Consider the following 19,099-nt stretch of genomic DNA (forward strand, 5'->3'; position numbering starts at 1 on the left):
ACATATGCTCACCAATTTTTGAGAAGTTTTAAGTTTTTAATTAGGATTTATAGGCTTTTAAGTGTATTTTGACACGCCCCTTTTCTTAAATTACCCTCTTATAGCCATCCAAATGCAAAAGTTCAACTTTTTTTAATAATTATTGATCTAGAGAGTCCAGAGAATTGTTCTAGACTGGTCTGGTTCCGATCGGGCGAAAAACCAGGGACTAGTTCGCAAAAGTAGGTTTTTAACGTAATTGCGTATAATTAATGAACAATTCGATTGACAGCATTAATTCTAGAGGCAAAGTTGTTCAGCATGAGGAGATCTATCAAATGATATGCATATTCTGACGATATTTGTAACACCACGTGATTACAGAGCCGTAAAACTCGTTAGCGCCAACTAGTGGCCGATTTCTTTCAAAACTCTTACAGACCTTTAGGGCCATGAGTTGAACATGGCCATCGAGTTTCGTTACGATTGGCCATCGTTAACCTTGTCTTAAACTTAATTGGCCAATGGCGGCCATGTTTTTTTAGATACGCCAATATCCTTCTAGACATAGATGGCCCCTTGGGCCAAGACACTGCATACCAAATTTCAAGTCAATCGGACAAACGGTCAGGTGTTTATACGTTTTTTCTGTGTTATAGCGCCACCATGTGGCCAATCGACGCGTTTTTTTTATCGTGACCTCAAATTGACCTCCTACACATGTGTACCAAGTTTGGTGAAGTTATCTCATTTACTACTTGAGTTATAGGCGTTTTAGTAATATAGGCTCCGCCTACAACGTTAATTTTACGCCCCCTAGCAACCGTTAATCGATAATTGAACTTTTTTTCAATAATTATTGATTATCAGACTCCAGAGAACATTTCTGCATTGGTTTGATTCCGATCGGGCGAAAAACCAGGGACTAGTTCGCAAAAGTAGGTTTTTGACAAAATTCAAAATGGCGGAAAATCTATCATGGCGGAAATTAAATCGGAGATATACGTTTTTTACGTCAGGTGGTCAGCTTTCCAATGATATAAGACACTTGAGTCTAGGACATACGGTCTAGGAGTTATGACCAGTTTCGCGCAATTGATTGCTATAGCGCCACCTATGGGCCAATCTGGCTCATAATTTGATAACCTCTCCTCGATTTTTGTACTACCATATGGCAAAGTTTCAAAGCTCCAGCACTTACGGTTTGGGCTGCACGATGCGTTTTACGGCGGAAGAATAATAATAATAATAATAATAATAATAAAAATCAGTACAATTACAATAGGTTTTCAGCACTTCGTGCTTGAACACCTAATTAAAGCTGCAAGCAGCATTTGTCGGTGTTCAAGCTTTTAAGGCCTTTAAGGCCTTTAAGCACATTAACGTTAAAAGACATTAAGATTTATTTAGCAAGCATTTAATCACTGACATCATAGATGGAAAAACACCATTTACAGCCAATACAGGCAATTTAACATAGGAAATATATGGTTTAAAAGCTTTTTAACTGTTATAGCGCCACCTATGGTCCGATCTCCATAAAATTTTGCATGCTTGTTAAGGATGTTATTGCACATATGCTCAACAATTTTTGTGAAGTTTTGAGTTTTTATTTAGGATTTATAGGCTTTTGAGTGTATTTTGACACGCCCCTTTTCTTAAATTACCCTCTTATAGCCATCCAAATGCAAAAGTTCAACTTTTTTTAATAATTATTGATCTAGAGAGTCCAGAGAATTGTTCTAGACTGGTCTGGTTCCGATCGGGCTAAAAACCAGGGACTAGTTCGCAAAAGTAGGTTTTTAACGTAATTGCATATAATTAGTGAACGATTTTATTGACAGCATTAGTTCTAGAGGCAAAGTTGTTCACCATGAGGAGATCTATCAAATGATATGCATATTCTGACGATATTTGTAACACCACGTGATTACAGAGCCGTAAAACTCGTTAGCGCCAACTAGTGGCCGATTTCTTTCAAAACTCTTACAGACCTTTAGGGCCATAAGTTGAACATGGCCATCGAGTTTCGTTACGATTGGCCTCCGTTAACCATGTCTAATGGGTGCTTAAACTTCATTGGCCAATGGCGGCCATTTTTTTTTTAGATACGCCAATATCCTTCTAGACATAGATGGCCCCTTGGGCCAAGACACTGCATACCAAATTTTAAGTCAATCGGACAAACGGTCAGGTGTTTATACGTTTTTTCTGTGTTATAGCGCCACCATGTGGCCAATTGACGCGTTTTTTTTATCATGACCTCAAATTGACCTCCTACACATGTGTACCAAGTTTGGTGAAGTTATCTCATTTACTACTTGAGTTATAGGCGTTTTAGTAATATAGGCTCCGCCTACAATGTTAATTTTACGCCCCCTAGCGACCGTTAATCGATAATTGAACTTTTTTTCAATAATTATTGATTATCAGACTCCAGAGAACATTTCTGCATTAGTTTGGTTCCGATCGGGCGAAAAACCAGGGACTAGTTTGCAAAAGTAGGTTTTTGACAAAATTCAAAATGGCGGAAAATCTATCATGGCGGAAATTAAATCGGAGATATACGTTTTTTACGTCAGGTGGTCAGCTTTCCAATGATATAAGACACTTGAGTCTACGACATACGGTCTAGGAGTTATGACCAGTTTCGCGCAATTGATTGCTATAGCGCCACCTATGGGCCAATCGGGGTCATAATTTGATAACCTCTCCTCGATTTTTGTACTACCATATGGCAAAGTTTCAAAGCTCTAGCTCTTACGGTTTGGGCTGCACGATGCGTTTTACGGCAGAATAATAATAATAATAATTAAAGCTGCAAGCAGCATTTGTCGGTGTTCAAGCTTTTAAGGCCTTTAAGCATTTAAGACAAAGTTTTATTTAGCAAGCATTTAACCACTGACATCATAGATGGAAAAGACTACGTTTTAGCATGATTTACCATGATATACCACATTTTAGTGTGATTTTTAATAAATCATGGTAAATCATACCATGTTCCAGTATGATTTACCATGAATCTAGCATGATTTACTATAGTTTACCATGATATACCAAGTTCTAGTATGATTCAGCATGATTTACTCTGCTCTATTATGGTTTACAACAATTGAACACATTCTAGTATGATTTAATATGATTCTAGCATGATTTACCATAGTTTACCATGATTTATCTTAGTTTACCTTGATTTACCATGTTATAAGATGATTTACCATGATATACCACATTCCAGAATGATTTATCAGGAATCTAGCATGATTTACCTTATTTACTGTGATTTACCATGTTTATAGCGTTATTTACCATGATTTACCACGTTGCTAGCAATTATGTGAAGCATCAGAACAAATGAAGTGATAAACTCTGACAAAATATGATTGTGTTATAATAGTAATTGTTATATAAGGTCTAAATATATGAATGCAAAAGCACATGTGAAAAGACTAAGTCGAATGTCCAGCAGAGGGCAGTAGAAGACCACTTATTGGCTCACTTTCATTTTGAACTACTTGGTTTCACCAGTATTCTGCATTAAAGCAAAACATTTTTTTTCATGTTAACTCCATGATGCATGTTTACACACACACATTTGGGATATGTTATTTTGAAAATCTCTTTTAATGCTGTATAATAAGCATTTCAGGATTCCCATTTCTCTATGAGACACAATTGTCAATAGTAATACTCCAATAGATGAATTTTGACAAAATGTGATTGTAAATGTTAAAATAATTATTTTATATAAGTCACTTATATAACAATATTAGGGAGTAATATGATTAAATGACAGCAGGGGGCAGTATAATACCACTTATTGGCTTAATATACCATGTTATTCATATCATTTTCATCTTTTTTAACTGTTAAAGAGGCAAATTTTGTCCGATCTATCTGAAATTTGTCATGCTTCTTTATCATGTTATTTCACATGTTCTGACCTGTTTTTAAGAAGATCTGAGCATTCATTGAAGAGATATAGGCTTTCGGGGACACTTGGTCAAGGCTACATATTGAAGTGACCCTATTATAGCCATCCAAATGCAGAAGATCAACTTTTTCTGATAATCATTGATCTAGAGAGTCCAGATAATTATTCTGCACTGGTTTTGAACATTATGATATGAACATTATTTGATCATAGATGGAAAACACAATTTACAGCCAATACAGACAATTTACCATAGGAAATATATGGTTTTTAACTGTTTTTAACTGTTATAGCGCCATCTATAGTCCGATCTCCATATAATTTTGCATGCTTGTTAATGATGTTATTTCACATATGCCCACCAATTTTCGTGAAGTTCTGAGTTTTTTTTTAAGATTTATAGGCTTATGAGTGGATTTTGCCACACCCATTTTCTAAATGACCCTCTTATAGCCACCCAAATGCAAAAATTACACTTTTTTTCGATAATTATTGATCTAGACAGTCCAGAGAATTGTCCTAGACTGGTCTGGTTCTGATCGGGCGAAAAACCAGGGCACTTCGTGCTTGAACACCTAATAATAAAAATCAGTACAATTACAATAGGTTTTCAGCACTACGTGCTTGAACACCTAAAAATCAGTACAATTACAATAGGTTTTCAGCACTTCGTGCTTGAACACCTAATAAAAATCAGTACAATTACAATAGGTTTTCAACACTTCGTGCTTGAACACCTAATAAGAACGATACCTTTTTGCCAGTTATAGCGCCACCTATGGTCAAATCTACATGAAACTCGGCATGCTTCCTCACCATGTTATGACACATATGCTGATCAATTTTTGTGCAGTTCTGAGTTTTTATTTAGGATTTATAGGCTTTTGAGTGTATTTTGACACGCCCCTTTTCTAAATTACCCTGTTACAGCCACCCAAATGCAAAAGTTGCACTTTTTCTTGATAATTATTGTTCAGCAGAGTCCAGAGAACTGTCCTAGACTGGTTTGGTTCTGATCAGGCCAAAAACCAGGGACTAGTTCGCACAAGTAGGTTTTTAACGTAATTGCGAATAATTAATGAACAATTCAATTGACAGCATTAGTTCTAGAGGCAAAGTTGTTCAACATGAGGAGATCTATCTAATGATATGCATATTCTGACGATATTTGTTACACCACGTGATTACAGAGCCGTAAAACTCGTTAGCGCCAACTAGTGGCCGATTTCTTTCAAAACTCTTACAGACCTCTAGGGCCATGAGTTGAACATGTCCACTGAGTTTCGTTCTGATTGGCCATCGTTAACCTTGTCTTAAACTTAATTGGCCAATGGCGGCCATGTTTTTTTAGATACGCCAATATCCTTCTAGACATAGATGGCCCCTTGGGCCAAAGCACTGCATACCAAATTTTAAGTCAATCGGACAAACGGTCAGGTGTTTATACGTTTTTTCTGTGTTATAGCGCCACCATGTGGCCAATCGACGCGGTTTTTTTATCGTGACCTCAGATTGACCTCCTACACATGTGTACCAAGTTTGGTAAAGTTATCTCATTTACTACTTGAGTTATAGGCATTTTAGTAAAATAGGCTCCGCCCATATTAACGTTTTGACGCCCCCTAGCAACCGTGAATCGAAATTTCAACTTTTTTTCAATAATTATTGATCTTCAGACTCCAGAGAACATTTCTGCACTGGTTTGGTTCCGATCGGGCAAAAAACCAGGGACTAGTTCGCAAAAGTAGGTTTTTGACAAAATTCTAAATGGCGGAAAATCTATCATGGCGGAAAAAAAAAACCTGCGCGATTTTTTGTTCGTCTTGAGCCAAGGATTCCAATGATATAAGACACTTGAGTCTAGGCCAAATGGTTATTGAGATATAAGCAAAATAGTGAATTTTTTTTGTTTTTTGCGCTATAGCGCCACCTATGGGCCAATCGAGCTCATAATTTGATAACCTCTCCTCGATTTTTGTACTACCTACTGGCAAAGTTTCAAGTCTCTAGCTCTTACGGTTTGGGCTGCACGATGCGTTTTACGGCAGAAGAATAATAATAATAATAAAAATCAGTACAATTACAATAGGTTTTCAGCACTTCGTGCTTGAACACCTAATAATAAAAATCAGTACAATTACAATAGGTTTTCAGCACTTCGTGCTTGAACACCTAAAAATCAGTACAATTACAATAGGTTTTCAGCACTTCGTGCTTGAACACCTAATAAAAATCAGCACAATTACAATAGGTTTTCAGCACTTCGTGCTTGAACACCTAAAAATCAGTACAATTACAATAGGTTTTCAGCACTTCGTGCTTGAACACCTAATTAAAGCTGCTAGCAGCATTTAGCGGTGTTCAAGCTTTTAAGGCAGTCAAGGCAGTCAAGGCAGTTAAGCATCAAAAGACATTAAGTTTTATGTAGCAAGCATTTAATCACTGACATCATAGATGGAATAGACCATGTTTTAGCATGATTTACCATGATATACCACATTTTAGTGTGATTTTTCATGATTTACCATGTTCCAGTATGATTTACCATAGTTTACCATGATTTATCTTAGTTTACCTTGATTTACCATGATATACCACACTCTAGAATGATTTACCAGGATTCTAGCATGATTTACCCTATTTACTATGATTTACCATCTTTCTAGCTTTAATAACTATGATTTACCACGTTGCTAGCAATTATGTGAAGCATCAGAACAAATGAAGTGATCAACTGACAAAATATGATTGTGTTATAATAGTAATTGTTATATAAGGGATCTAATATATAAGGGATATATTAGTGTCTAAATATATGAATGCAAAAGCACATGTGAAAAGACTATTAATAAGTCGAATGGCCAGCAGAGGGCAGACCACTTATTGGCTCACTTTCATTTGACAAGTCTTGGTTTTTACCAGTTTTTCCATGTTAACTCCATTATGCATGCTTACACGTCCATCAAAATAACAAATATATAGCTTTAAGCATTTGTTTGTTAGCAAATGCTGAAAGCTGATATAAAGATTACAAATATAATCCTGCTGCTCTCTCTAGTGGACAACAGTGGTACAGCCTCCATCTTACAGTTGAAGTGAATGAATGAATGAATGGAAATTGTTTTTTTCACTTATATTTCGGGAACGAGAAGACGAAAAAATCTGAAACTCGGAGCTTAGATAGTGCTCGAGGTGCCCTGTGTAATGAGATCTTTCTGGTGTTGGTGGGCGATTGGGGCCGGGAGTTATTCCCGTTCAAATGTAAACCTTTTTTGGCTTATATCTCGCGAATGCCCAGGCCAAATCGAATCACCAAATCACCAAAATCGAATCGAAGCTAGGTGAGGACGGGCCCTTTCCAACAAGCTATTCCACAAGGATCGGGGTGGTCTGGGTCGGGAGTTACAGCCGTTCAAAGTCGGACGTCTCGCGAATTCGACATTCGCGGGGGGGGCGTTCCCGAGCTCCGCGAATATATATTTCGATCAAAAGCCTGGAGAGGACCTTACCATCAAAATTTGAGCGCGCAACGACTTTCCGTTTTCGAGATATGAGTGAATTTGTACTGGGGGGGGGCGTGGCCTAAATGGCGGCCTCCGTTTCACTTTCACTTACAATTCCCAGTTCTCAATGTGACACAATTGTCAATAGTAATACTCCAATAGATGAATTTTGATAAAATGTGATTGTAAATGTTAAAATACTGATTTTTTAAAGTCTAAATATGAAATGTATAACAATATTAGGGAGTAGTATGATGAAATGACAGCAGGGGGGCAGTATGATACCACTTATTGTCTTAATGTGCTGTTATTCATATCATTTTCATCTTTTTTAACTGTTATAGAGACTAATTTCGCCCGATCTCCATGAAACTTTGCATGCTTCCTGACCATGTTATGAATCTTATGCCCACCAATTTTCGTGAAGTTCTGAGTTTTTTTTTAGGATTTATAGGCTTTTGAGTGTAATTTGCCACGCCCATTTTTTTAAATGACCCTGTTACAGCCACCCAAATGCAAAAGTTCAACTTTTTTTCAATAATTATTGATCTAGAGAGTCCAGAGAATTGTCCTAGACTTGTTTGGTTCTGATTGGGCGAAAAACCAGGGACTAGTTCGCAAAAGTAGGTTTTTAACATATTTGTGAATATTTAATAAACGGTTTGATTGACAGCATTGGTTCTTGAGGCAAATATGTTCAGCATGAGGAGGTCTATCAAATGATATGCATATTGTGACGATATTTGTAACACCACGTGATTACAGAGCCTTAAAACTCGTTAGCGCCAACTAGTGTCCGATTTCTTTCAAAACTCTTACAGACCTCTAGGGCCATGAGTTGAACACGCCCACCGAGTTTCGTTCTGATTGGCCTCCGTTAACCTTGTCTAATAGGTGATTCAACTTCATTGGCCAATGGCGGCCATGTTTTTTGAGATACGCCAATATCCTTTTACACATACATGGGGCCTTGGGCCAAGACACTGCATACCAAATTTTAAGTCAATCAGACAAACGGTCAGGTGTTTATAGGTTTTTTCTGTGTTATAGCGCCACCATGTGGCCAATCGACGCGTTTTTTTAATCGTGACCTCAGAATGACCTCCTACACATGTATACCAAGTTTGGTGAAGCTATCTCATTTAGTTCTCGAGTTATTGGCATTTTAGTCAAATAGGCTCCTCCCACAACGTTAATTTTGCGCCTCCTAGCGACCGTGAATTGAAATTTCAATTTTTTTTCGATCATTATTGGTCTTTAGACTCCAGAGAACATTTCTGCACTGGTTTGGTTCCGATCGGGCAAAAAAACAGGGACTAGTTTGCAAAAGTAGATTTTTGACAAAATTCAAAATGGCGGAAAAATTTGCATACCGGAAATGAAATCGGAGATATACATTTTTTACTTCAGGTGGTCAGCTTTCCAATGATATAAAACACTTGAGTCTACGACATACGGTCTAGGAGTTATGAGCAGTTTCGCGCAATTGATTGCTATAGCGCCACCTATAGGCCAATCTGGCTCATAATTTGATAACCTCTCCTCGATTTTTGTACTACCTTGTGGCAAAGTTTCAAGTCTCTAGCACTTACGGTTTGGGCTGCACGATGCGTTTTACAGGAGAATAATAATAATAATAATAATAAAAATCGGTACAATTACAATAGGTTTTCAGCACTTCGTGCTTGAACACCTAAAAATCAGTACAATTACAATAGGTTTTCAGCACTTCGTGCTTGAACACCTAATAAAAATCAGTACAATTACAATAGGTTTTCAGCACTTCGTGCTTGAACACCTAATAAAACCATCTCGAGATTAAAGTCATTATAATGCGAGATTAAACTCGTTAAGTTTCGAGAAAAAAAGTCGAAATACAATCTTGAGAATAAACTCATTAAATATCGAGAATAAAGTCGTTGTGTTGCGAGAAAAAACTTGTTAAATTTCGAGAAAAAAGTCGAAATACAATCTTGAGAATAAACTCATTAAATATCGAGAATAAAGTCGTTGTGTTTCGAGAAAAAAACTCGTTAAATTTCGAGAAAAAAGTCGAAATACAATCTCGAGAATAAACTCATTAAATAGCGAGAATAAAGTCGTTGTGTTTCTAGAAAAAAACTCGTTAAATTTCGAGAAAAAAAGTCGAAGTAATTGTGAAAATAAACTCCCTACTGATAGAGGACATGGCAGAGTTAGATCCCTTAGTCAATCTATATTTTTGACTTTCTTGCAGTAACAAAGAATAGAACATGATCTAGGTCGGCTTGGTGTTTTTAGAAGAAAAAATCAGTCCAATTTGCGCGATGTACTCGCTTTTGTCCAACATGAAATTCATCGAGGTTTCCCAGGATACCATAAGACGCATTATTTGTTGATGCTCAAGGTGTGGAATTACGACGAAGGAGACGCTTGAGAAGACACCACTTGCGCTGGCCCAAATGCACTCTGGCATATGGACAGCTATGATAAATTAAAACCGTACAGCATTGCAATTAGCTGTATATGGTTACATTCTGTGGATGGAGGCGTACACAACCAACAACGATTAATAATGCGTCTTGTGGTATCCTGGCAAACCACGAAACCTCGATGCGGTTGATATCAGTATGCAATGAACACTGATTGAATGCGTTATTCTCTAGGCTACATTTCATTTTGACTTTTTTTCTCGAAACACAATGACTTTATTCTCGAAATTTAATGACTTTATTCTCAAGATTGTATTTCGAGTTTTTTTCTCGAAATTTAACGAGTTTTTTCTCGCAACACAACGACTTAATTCTCGATATTTAATGAGTTTATTCTCGAGATTGTATTTCGACTTTTTTTCTCGAAATTTAACAAGGTTTTTCTCGAAACACAACGACTTTATTCTCGATATTTAATGAGTTTATTCTCAAGATTGTATTTCGACTTTTTTTCTCGAAATTTAACGAGTTTAATCTCGCATTATAATGACTTTAATCTCGAGATGGTTTTATTTTTTTATTATTGCCTGGCCCTAATCCTCTTCCGTAATTTTCTTATTGTCTTATTTGCTTTTATTTTTGCTGTTGGTTTTGTGTTGACTTTAAGTAACGTGTTTTATGATGTCCCGATTTGATGTTATATTTTTTCTTGATTGTCACCATTGTTGAGATTCATTGGCTGATTCTTGATGTCTGTGTGTGTGTCTAACTAAAGTTGTAGTTAAAGTTTTTGTAGTGAATGCTGAGGTAAAAAAAAAAAAAAACTACATAACTCATTGTGTAGCATTGCTTGATCTTTTGCAGTAGTTGCACAGTGCACTAATATTAAATTAACCTTCTGGGGACTAAAGCCTGTTGTATGCTTCTGTGTCAACTCCACGCCGTAGCTACGGCGTCGTGGCCGTTTTATGGTTCTGCGTCGGGTTGTGTTGCATCGCGGTGCATTTCACTGCGAGAACGCTAGGGGGGCGGAATCACAGCCCTTGTGGTCTGTGTCGCCTCGACGCGTAGTTACAATTTTTTGGAGGTGCACGTCGAGTTACGGCGGAGAGGGGTTCGCGTCGGCGCAGAAGGGTCTGCGGTGGTACGCCGTCGATTCGACGCAGAAGCATAAAACAGGCTTAAGCCCTTTTTGGTCCGTTTTCTCTATTTTTACATTTGGGCTTATAAACCATATGTAATGGAGATGGAACACCATGTGTTTGGTATATGGATTTAGAAGACCCTAAGCTAACATAAGCATGCATGTTATGTGTTTATAAAGGAAGTATGATTGAAAAATGTACAATAATCGAGAGAATTTCAAAAATGAAAATTAGATTTTTGTCATTTATTACTGAAAATCACACCTCACACAACAATGGTGAACCGTTTTTGAACCAAAAAAATATTTGTCAAACCCTTTGCTTGACAGCCATTTGTAATTGTTCAATCAAATGTGTTAAAGCTACACTGTGTAACTTTTTTAGTTTATTCTTAGCTAAAAACACTTAGTTCTTTCAAAAATATATGTGCTCATTAATGTATATTTACTTCGTTCAAGTAATAAAGTATTCTCGTGAGTGTATAATATGCCATTGAAAATACATACGAGTGAGGGGTTCGAATGTCGGTCGCCATGTTGCCCCTCCATCTTGAAAGTACATTAGCCAAAGAGGGACATACCCGTTAATTCAAGCTTCGCCTTTCGCGTCTCCGCAATTCACTGGCACCGGCCCTGTTTTTATTTGTTCCTTTCCCTCTCTCCCTCTCCCTCTCCCTCTCCCTCTCCCTCTCCCTCTCCCTCTCCCTCTCCCTCTCCCTCTCACCTCCATCACATCAACTGATCTCTGCTCACGGAGAAAATTATATAGCCTACAATGTAAACGTTGCCTTACGCTAGTGATGTCGTACAATATACAGAATAACGATAGCACTGATAAAAGTTACTAAGATTAGCTTGCATTCGTCTGGGAACCTGATAGCTGAAGCAATGAAATGGTAAAAAAATAACGAAAACATAAAACTATTATTCATTTGACATAGATGCAAAGTTGAAGCGAATTGGACATTCGCGGGCTTCATTGCACTGACTAGAAGATCATATGGCACTCGCTGTGAAATACGCGCGTTTGATGTTACTCTAGTAGTGCGCGGTCCCGCCCGCCGGTATTTTCCTTACAAATGCTCTATAAAGGCATCATATGTCTTTTTTAATGCAGTTGGCTTATATATTAAAAATAAAAATATGAAAACCATCGACAGAAGCTGCTTTCAATTTCAAATACTCACGGCCGCTTTGTGAAGAGCGCTCTCACATGCGGCTGTGAGCGACTCTGTCTACGTGGTTAAATATAGCCTACTTGCATCTCAAAATGCGTTTATGACGCGAAATTAATGTAAACAGTCAGTTATGTCTTAAGCTATTAAACAGACAGGACAAACCACATCTTATATTTCAAAAGAGATCTGTGCATAAGTGTGAAGCAGCTTATCTTATCTAAACTGAGAAAGAAAAATCACTTAATCACAGCTCTTGAATGGAAAACATTCAGACTACTCTTAAATACTGAAAGCACTCTTTGTTTATTGCTTGTAATAAAATTTTCCCTCTTTGTTATTGATAGCTTTTATGTTTTGAAGCTATTCGCTTATATAGCCTTTTTTTAATTCTTAACATGTAATTGTATTAATTTAGTTTTTTAATGTGTAATTATTTTTTAAAGTAGCCTACTTATAATTATGTAATTAAATAAATATTTAAAGTTTTATTAATAAGATTAATAAAAAAATAAAAAAAGTTGATCGGCTCATGAGGTGCAAAGATTCCCATCCATATTTTACAATGATTTATTGCTTGTGTTTGTTGAATAATATAAAAGATAAAGAGCTTAAAAAATAATCGCATATTAAATCGCAATCGCAATATTGGTAAAAATAATCGCAATTAGATTATTTTCCAAAATCGTTCAGCCCTACTGGAAGCCATGTTAATCTTGGACTACATTGGCCACCGTAGGAGTTAAAACGAAATCGGAATTGAGAGGAACAGAAACTAATATTCACTGGATGGTCATATACCTTTTCACCGCTAGATGGGGGTAAAAATCACACAGTGTACAGGGCTCGCAAAATCGCCCGCCCGACGTTCCGGGGCTATTGTATTTTCCAGTCGGGCAACCAAAATGCATAACCGGCCTGCCCGACGGGCTATCTGAAATAGTGTTCGCTTCAGTCTTGTTATAATCAGATTCAGCGCGTTCTTCGTCTTCAATCCGCAGTGGCGCCGAACAGAGCGCACGTCAGAAACAGAGGACAGGGTGTGTGTGTGTGTGTGTGTATCTGAGCCTCATTGGTCTGTCACTGCTCGTCAATGTCAGAATATTAGAGATTACCAATCAAATCAAAGTAGGCGGGATTTATATTCACAGAAGCGGCTGAGCGCGAATTTGAGCAGAGCGTCTCGACGCTTCAGTTTACGGTCAAGTGCGATAAGATGTAAGTAGCTAAACTAAATATTTCATTTTTTTTTTTTAGGTCATGAATGTTAAACAAATGACAAATTATCAGGCAAACGAATTTACTTGTCTAATTTCGCCATTTTGAACTGAAAATGGGCCTATAACGTGACTCATGTAATTCGTTTACTGTCATTGTGAGGGGACGTGAAACATTAACAAAGCCGTTTTCATCTTGTTAGGCACAATATTAATAACGAATGTGTACATGTTGAGAATTAATATAGTACAATTTGTAGCCTTCAGTAAATTTAAAAAGTTCAGCTTTAGGGGAGGGGAAGAGACAGGGCAAGATGAGGAGACAAAAGTGTGATGGAAAGAAGTGAGAGCAGGTATTGACAAATACTGCCCGCTGACATGGTTTTAAAGCTATTTCTTATCCTTTTTTTGGCCTTCAAACGTCTTGAAATGCACATATCAGAAAAATAAAAAATTTGAATCCCCTAACAACCTTAAATTTAGGACCTATTTGATTATAAAGCCCTGTCTACGGCCCTGTATTAAGATCAATAATGAATGTGTACATATTGTGAATAAATTTAATAAACTTAGTTAGGCTACCTAGCTTTCCTAGTAGCTTTCAGTAAATTAACGTGTCTGAGAAAATGATTCATAAATCAACCTATCAGCTGACCCCAAGTTTACTTTCGTCATTGACAGACAAAAAAGAAAAGCCTATCAGTCAAAGCTCAGCGTTAGGATGGGAAGAGCCAGAGCAAGAGAAAAAGAGTGATGCTGATGAGGAGATAAAAATAATCCGCTGTGTGACATGGTTTTAAAGCTATTGTTGTCCAATTTTTTTGGCATTCAAAACATCTTAAAATGCACATATGTAGATCAGAAAAATCTTAATTTTCTCTGGCCCCCGAGAAAATTATTGCAGATTGGCCCCCGAACACCCCTAACTAGTCTACCTCACATTTGGGACCTCAGTGATGATAACACCCTGCCATCTGCATGTTAATGAAACTAGTTAATTGTGAGCGTTAGACCCTAAACCAAAGTGTTACCTTTTTTATTATTTTTATTATCATACCCTCATTGGGGGCTGAGCCACAGACAGATTCACTCCATACTGGTCACACACATTTCAGTTCAGAGAACCAGATGTATATTTGTATTGATGATTCTAATTTGATTATTTTATATCCAATTGTTGATATTTGTGTTTTGAAAAAGTTTTTGATTCATGTTTTGACTCCAAACCAATTTTCTACATAAAAAAATGTCTTTTTATGTGGGCTAGTAAAAAAATTTTCGGGCTACCAAAATCTGAAGAGTGCCTGCCCGAAGGGCTACCAGCGATTTAGAAATTTTGCGAGCCCTGGTGTAGCTTTAAGAACAATGAAATAAGGAACTTTTTTTACAAACAGTCCCAGGCGTGAAAAAGCTGTCTGCTTCGAACTAAATGAGAACTGCTTGCTCTGAAGAACAGACACACTCACAACCTGGCAGATTTACTTTCCAGTCATTGTTCCAGAGCTTGTTCTGCCGTAAATCTTTTACTGCTTGTGTAACCCTTCTTTGTAATGTCTTCTGCCTCATTAAATCTCTCGGATGCCGTCAGGTTTGTGGTAACAGCAGGTTTATTCCATATCTGCATTCATGACAAAGGACAACAGTGAATAGTCATCTCATGTAGACAAACAGCGCATGCTCTGTCTCAGAGAAAATCCTCCATTGCTTTTTTTAGAGATTACTGTATGTACTGCTCTTAAAGCTCAATACAAAAATAAAGTAGTTTGACACATTGATCGTATAGTGGATTTAAACTCATATAAACTAAATAATTAAAACACACCAAATTGTTCCTCTTAGTCTTGCAAGGAGGAACCAACATAAAACAATGTAATTATACAGATTTCCTTACCTTTCCATTTTATATTAACAGTTATTTGTAAACAATTATGTAAATTCGTTACAATCCAGGAGGCAGACAAACAGCAGAAAATACCTCAATCTTATGTTCAAACATTACAACACTTTATAACAACATACATAACATACCTGCATTCATGACAAAGGACAACAGTGAATAGTCATCTCATGTAGACAAACAGCGCATGCTCTGTCTGGAAAGACGGCATCATGTTAAATGTAGGGTAGGTCAGAATTGTCTAAAAAAAACTTTTATTCAAATTTGTTTAAACTGTCTTTATATACCAATGCATAATTAAAATGCAAGTACTCTGATAAAAAGAGTATAAAAATCGAGTGACTCTAGACCGTTTAATCTTCATTAAACACAGCTCATTAATTCCATTCACTCCCACCTAAAAACGGGTGCGCGACTGCGGGCACGTGGGCAGAGCCAGTAATAACGGCGGTAGTCATGGCGACGGAGAGTGACAGTCGCGCAAGCCAATCCTGTGATTCGTCCCGAATGGAAATAATGAGCTGTGTTTAATGAAGATTAAACGGTCTAGAGTCACTCGATTTTTATACTCTTTTTATCAGAGTACTTACATTTTAATTATGCATTGATATATATAGAAAGTTTAATCAAATTTGGTAAAAAGTTTTTATATAAATCCTACCTACCTTACCTTTAATATTAGCTAGCTAGCTAGCTATACTGGAGAGACTTTCTATCGGCTATAAAGCACATGACCAGGGGCCTGTACCATGAAGCCGGTTTAGGTGGCTATAGCCAGCTATGTTTCAGCTTAGTTTCCGCCAACCCTGGGTTTTAGGTACTATGAAAGTAGCTCGGCTTTAATCGGTGTTCGTTGCCATGGTATCTTACGCTGCACAGCTAACCTGCTCCGGGGCAGGTTAAGTTCTGGATTCGAGATCTCAGACTGAAGTTTGACCAATCAGCTGTGATCAAAGAAACATATAGGTGACGTAACTGATTCCCAGCGTCTGTTCTCTGTTGCAATGGCTTCACCTTTTCTTCCAAATCCCGTTGACATCTCCGCACAAATTGTTAGACGAGCACTGAATCTGAATGACGAGCACTGAGCTCAGTGCTCGTGAATGAAGCACTGTAGAGAAAGAGTTTTTAGGGACAGACAAAATCCCTTTGACTTTCCTGATATTTACTTGTATGAAAGATACAGATTTTCCGCGGAAGGAATGTCTTATCTTTGCGAACTTCTTGAGCCGCACATATCAAATGTGACTCGTCGAAGCCATGCACTTACTGTACCGCAAATGGTATGTATTGCGTTGCGGTTTTTTGCAAGTGGTACATACTTGTATGCGGTCGGTGATGCAGAGAATCTAGGGAAAAACACGGTCTGTCGAACAATTCGCAAGGTGGTCCTCGCTCTGCAGGGGTACATAAATAGCTTCATTGTGTTCCCTGGACATTTATCCACCATGTCCATAAAAGAGGGCTTTTATAAAATTGCCGGTAAGATATATTGATAGGGTGACATCACATGAACAAATGTAGCCTAACCTTTCACACTCTTTTTTTTTTCTTCAAAAATAGTATATTTCACACTTAGAAATATATTATACAATAGTCTACAGTAGCTACCTGTTAAGAAATGTTTTAAATATATATGTTTAATTCCTATGATAGGATTCCCTAGAGTCATAGGAGCAATAGACTGCACACATGTTGCAATCTCCACAGCTCTAGGAGAACATGAGGCAGATTATGTGAACAGAAAGTCCTTTCACAGCCTTAATGTTCAGGTAGGGCTACTATATAGCCTATGTGAAATTTATTTTTATTTGCATTGAGATCAATCTTTAAATAAATAACTAACAGATAGGACAATGATTTACTGTACATTTCATCTGCAGATGACTTGTGATCATGAATGCATGATCACAAGCTTGGATTCCAAATGGCCTGGCTCAGTGCATGACTCACGCATTTTCCGTGAGTCTATTTTGTGTCAGCGCTTTGAGGAAGGCAAGTTAAATTTGGTACAGTACACTTTACTTTTTTTTTTTTAATTGCAAAACTTACACATTTTTCCCCTTTTCTGTTCTATGACAGGGCTTTTTGATGGCCTGTTGGTAGGAGATAGAGGTTATGCATGCCAGAGGTTTTTGCTAACCCCCTATCCTGACCCCCAGACAGGGCCACAAAACCGCTTCGATGTGGCCCTCAGTAAAACCAGGGTCAAGATCGAGATGACGTTTGGCATCCTAAAGGCACGTTTCAACTGTCTCAGGCGTTTGAGAGTGTCACCAGAGCGGGCATCACAGATAGTGGCTGCATGTGCCATTCTGCATAATATAGCCACTATCAGAAAGAGCGAGTACCGCCACAAAACCAGCTTCTCCCCGATGAAATTGACCCCATCACACTTGACCACCCAGTTGGGGCAGCTGTCACACTCAAAAAAATAAATTGTTGAATGAACATGATTTAATCGTATCACCCATTATGCATCTAAGCAAGATTTGAATATTTTATTTGAATACAATATTGGTTTGTAAATTGAACATGATTGTAATATGTCAATGCAACTTCTTTGCAACTAATTGAATCAACATGTTTGTATTGTGTTAGACTAATCAAATGTATTCTCATTCACTCAAAGCACAGGAAAGCAGAATCACCAAAGGAGAAAATCTAATTTGTAAGTCACCATTATGGAGATCAGTGTGTGTTTTAGTTGGGCTCTTCACCCTTAAATTATTAACTTTAAGTTTTGTTTGGCTGCTGTACATAAGTTATAACAACCAGATGAACAAATAGGAATGGTGATCTGATGGTGTTGGTTGTGTATTAACATAACCATTATTTCACAATCATATAACCTGAATCACTGAACTCATATAGAATCCAATTTATGATTTAGGTTTATTTTATTAATTTTAGCTGCATGACATGTTTAACCTTATCAATAAAATTAAACGATCATATCAATAAAAAAAAATATATATATATACATATTTATATACACATTTATTTTTTAGGCACACACAGACATCAATATTTAACGTATGAATCTCAGCAATGGTGAGAAACAGATCACCTCTGATCATAAGCTCATTATTTATTCATGCAGCAATGCATGATGGGAGCTATGAATGAGTTTTGATTGGTGCAACACAGAATGCACTGCAACATGCTTTATAAATGTCACCATTGTTGATATTCATACACCGATTATTGATGTCTGTGTGTGCCCAAAAAACAAATGTGTATATATATTTTTTTATTTGTATTGATTTGATCGTTTTAATTTCATTGAAAAGGCTAAACCTATTATGCAGCTAAAATTAATAAATTAAACCTAACCCATAAATTGGACTCTATATGAGTTCAGTGATTCAGGTTAAATGATTGTGAAATAATGGTTATGTTAATACACAACCAACACCATCAGATCACCGTTCCTATTTGTTCATCTGGCTGATTTAACTCATGTACAGCAGCCAAACAAAACTTAAAGTTAATAATTTAAGGGTGAAGAGCCCAACTAAAACACACACTGATCTCCATAATGGTGACTTAAAAATTTGATTTTCTCCTTTGGTGATTCTGCTTTCCTGTGCTTTGAGTGAATGAGAATACATTTGATTAGTCTAACACAATACAAACATGTTGATTCAATTAGTTGCAAAGAAGTTGCATTGACATATTACAATCATGTTCAATTTACAAACCAATATTGTGTTCAAATAAAATATTCAAATCTTGCTTAGATGCATAATGGGTGATACGATTAAATCATGTTCATTCAACAATTTATTTTTTTGAGTGCAGAGATGCAATCACAACACAATATTTTACTTAATAAA

The 19,099-nt window shown here is 37.0% G+C and overlaps 1 protein-coding gene and 1 pseudogene across 2 annotated transcripts in view; both read left to right on the forward strand.

Annotated features, from left to right (window-relative positions):
* LOC307000410 (interferon-inducible GTPase 5-like) overlaps positions 1–19,099 on the forward strand; it is a 297,445-nt gene that overhangs the window by 258,267 nt on the left and 20,079 nt on the right. The gene's annotated exons all lie outside the window — the stretch shown is intronic.
* LOC307009901 (putative nuclease HARBI1) lies at positions 16,265–19,095 on the forward strand (annotated as a pseudogene). The gene is made up of 6 exons (XR_013800688.1): positions 16,265–16,332; positions 16,378–16,742; positions 16,917–17,032; positions 17,144–17,255; positions 17,343–17,679; positions 19,060–19,095. The product of XR_013800688.1 is annotated as a putative nuclease HARBI1 (transcript).

Source organism: Phoxinus phoxinus, assembly GCF_949152265.1.
Source record: "Phoxinus phoxinus genome assembly, chromosome: 1".
NCBI classification, from domain to species: Eukaryota; Metazoa; Chordata; class Actinopteri; order Cypriniformes; family Leuciscidae; genus Phoxinus; species Phoxinus phoxinus.